Here is a 3,884-nt window from a genome sequence, read left to right as displayed (position 1 = left end):
GCTAGTTGAATTTTCTCATCAAACTCCTGTTAAAAATTAGTGTCATCAGAGAAATAAAAATCTGATCCAAACTCATACCCACCACCTTCCATGGAGAATGGGTTGGTCCATTCTTCTTCATCAGTATCATAAATCGGGTCGCTGCCATTCAGAAAAGCCAAAGCCACCGTTCCTTCTTCTTCATCACTTTCACTGATCTAGCCATAGCAAGGTTGCTTTTGATGTGTAATCATTTCTGGGTTAGCTTGAGGGCTATAGGCTTCATCATCAGATTCATTATCCCAACATGGCTTTGTTGCTGGAACATAATCAATATATTTTGGAGGATTATATTTAACCATATAATAGTATTTACCACTTGGAAGTCTCAGAGTATCCCAAATGTCTTAGTCTTGAGTATCCTTGAGTGGCTCAGAGTGGCCTTCTGGTTGATGTGAGAGGGCCAGAATATGCTCCTTGCCGATCCACTTAAGCAATAGCTGATCATACTCATCTGGTTCAGGGGAAGTTATTGTTTCTGTAGGTTGTTCAGGTGGGCATAAAGTCTGTACCACTGTAGTCCATTCTGGTGAATTAATTGGCATCTGACTTGTTGAGGGTTGATCTGCTATGGTTGTAGATCCAAACCCGCCAAGTCCTCTTTTCGTGTCTGATAGCTCAGGAACCTGCATTAGTGGTGGTGTGGCAGTCTTTGTAAAGATAATTTGAGCAATTGCTTCGCCCCTTTTGAAAATAAACAGGTTCAAATGTCAGATTAAAGACTAAAATCTTAATTTCACCCTGATAATCATTGTCTATCAACCCTGCTCCAATATGGATGCCCCTTTTCCAAGCAACTCCTGACCTTGGAGCGATTCTGTCATAGTAGCCTTCAGGAATCGCCATGGCCAATCCTGTACCAAGCAAGTCCCTGTCACCTGCACCAATTTCACCATTAGCAGTAATATGAAGGTCATACCCTGCAGCTCCCATAGTAGCTCTTGTTGGTATGATTGAGCTTGGGCTTAATTGCTTGAATTTTACTATAGGTAGGACCTCTTCAATCATAAGGACAGCCAGTATTTCCTGCTCCGGAGAGCATATTTCTTCATCATTAGTGTTTACTTGGAACGACTGCTGCTCAGGGACTGCTGTATATCTCTCAAATTGCAAGGATACACTCCCATCCAAGAGTGCTCGGGACTGAACTCTTGTGGGGGCCACTGGATTTCTTCTTAGTGTTGGCCTTAAAATCCACCTTTGATTTTGCAATTCTTCGGTGGTAAAATGATTTCCAGGTAGAGCAATAACTCCTCTACTTGCCAAGTAATCTGCAACATGTTGAACATTATATGAAAAATTTGTGAAACTAGTATTAGTCAATCTCCCTAGCATCATGCGAGTAATTAGCAGGTTACTAGTGCCTCCATGCCAGTCATTATACCCGTGGGTCTGTACAGACAATTCAAGATGATTAGAAAAATCCTCAACATTAATCATAAGATTAGGTATGACATATGTCATCCGAGTTCCTCGAGAAAGATCCATCTCCATTGTTGCTATAATGGCACGATCTCCTCGCCAACTAGTATCTCGCAGGACAACCAGCGCCATAGTTCCGGCATCTCGCCTGTAAAGAGTATAAACTCTTACCATTAAGAGGCCCACATGGTAGTAGATAATAAGTGGAAGGTCCACTTGTCCATCCTCCACACATAGGACATCTTCTTCCGAGTAATGTTGATATACTCGGTGCTGAATCGGTCTATACCCCGCAGAATAAAGAATTTCTGTTGGTACCATTGTTGCCCTTCTAGATCTGGATATTTCCAGTTGTGCTTCCGGATCTAGTTGACTCTCAATTGTTCTTCCGACTCAGCACCGAGTATATCAACATTACTTATCAGAGGACTGAAGCATATGGTCTGATCGTGGTAGATCTTACTTATCAGAGGGACTACTAAATGGGTATGTAGAAGTGAAAAATAAGAAATATAATAGAGTATATGAAGATTATGGATTTAGAACACGAAATAAAGAAAGAAAAACTATATTAGATTTTGCGATAGCATATGATTTTATACTAACTAATACATTTTTTAAGAAAAAATAAGAACACTTGATCATGTTCAAAAGTGTGAATAATATGACCATAATCTAGATTTGGACGTACCTTTTCTAGGGTTTATATAGCCATCCAAAAAGCATATCCACGTCGATCGGAGAGGCATCATTATGGGAGTGTATGAGGACTAGATCTGACAGCTGTTAATTGCTTCCATTCTTTTTGGCCTTATATGTCAATAGGAGAGGCTTTAGGAGACCAGATCTAACAACCTTGTAACCATTTTTTTAATTCTTAAACTATAATGTGTTTTGGGAATATTCGCAACCCCTGTTTACGAGCCCACAAAGGATAGGGACTCATACTTAAGATATGGGGTAGGCCTAGAAGTGTGTGGAATTGGGACCTGACTCAAAGTGAGGATAACATCTGAGATCGAGATGACATCTGAGGCCGATATGGTATCTAAGGCTGAGATGGCGTCTAAGGCCAAGATGGAGTCTGAGACCGAGATAGTGTTTGAGATCGAGATGGCGTATGAGGCTGAAATGATATCTAAGGCCAAGATGGCATATAAGGCCGAGATGACGTCTGAGGCAAAGGTGATAATAAGGCTCATCCAAACTTCACCAAGGTGGAGCCATCTTTTGTAATACCCACAATGTTCCTACCATGATTCCTTGATATTTAGAAATGAAAGCTTAAGATATGAGATAATTTAGCAGAAATGCTAAATAACCCTTAAATTGAAGGGATAGAACCCTAAACAAGACCAATATGTGGGGTATGTCCTAAATGGGTCTAAGGGTTAATGTTTCTTAATGGGCCTAATTTTTATGTGGGCTAAAGAGAATGGACATGGGCTCTCATGTGTGGGCTTTGCCAAAAGAAAAAGAAAGAAAAAAATGAATGGAGGCTGATCGTGGTAAAAGTATCAAGACACTATGGTCTGATCGTGGTGGAGAGTACCTCTTAGGAGAGTTTAGGAATTACTTATCAGAGGCTGAGATTTAATCCCAATTGTCCGCACCTGGTACACCCCAACAGAACAGTGTGGCGGAACGAAGGAATAAGACTCTTATGGAAATGGTTAAGTCAATGATGAGTTATTCAGAGTTACGTCTAAGACGCATTCAGATATGGGAGAGTCCAGCACATGTGCTGAAGGGAGAAGCTGATAAGTTGGAACCACGTACAGAAGTTCATCTGTTTGTGGGTTATCCTAGAGGAACGAAAGGTGGTTTGTTTTATAATCCTAAAGATCAGAAGGTCATCGTTAGCACGAATGCCCGATTTTTAGAAGAGGACTATGTAATGAACCACAAGCCCACGAGTAAAATTGTTCTTGAGGAAGTTAGAGGAGATACACCCACTTCAGTACCAATAGTGCAAGATGAGATACCACAAGTAACTGCACCGCGTGTCACAGAAAATGCACAAGAACAGGTGGTGCCTCGTCGTAGTGGGAGGGTTGTTAGACAACCTGATAGATTCATGTTCTTGGGAGAGTCCTCGGACTTGGTCCTTGGTGAACATGAAGCTGATCCCTGGACTTATGACGAAGCACTCCAAGATAAAGATGCAGCATCTTGGCAAAGTGCAATGAATTCTGAAATAGAATCCATGTATTCTAATAAGGTCTGGGAGCTTGTAGAGCCAGCAGATGGTGTAAAAGCCATCGGATGCAAGTGGGTCTATAAAAGAAAGAGAGGAATAGACGGGAAGGTGGAAACCTTCAAAGCAAGGCTTGTTGCGAAAGGGTATACTCAGAAAGAGGGAATCGATTATGAGGAGACCTTTTCACCGGTAGCTATGCTTAAGTCTATAAGGATTCTCTTAT

At 41.3% G+C, this 3,884-nt stretch overlaps 1 pseudogene; it reads right to left on the bottom strand.

The window, feature by feature from the left end:
• Positions 1-386: 386 nt before the first annotated feature.
• LOC141816213 (uncharacterized) lies at positions 387-1,635 on the bottom strand (annotated as a pseudogene).
• Positions 1,636-3,884: the final 2,249 nt, after the last annotated feature.

Source organism: Curcuma longa, unplaced genomic scaffold (assembly GCF_044706935.1).
Source record: "Curcuma longa cultivar G26 ecotype Majalengka, Jawa Barat unplaced genomic scaffold, ITB_CL_G26_1.1 contig_15108, whole genome shotgun sequence".
NCBI lineage: Eukaryota > Viridiplantae > Streptophyta > Magnoliopsida > Zingiberales > Zingiberaceae > Curcuma > Curcuma longa.
The sequence above is the reverse complement of the archived record's forward strand: the minus strand, read 5'-3'. Positions and strand labels throughout refer to the sequence as shown.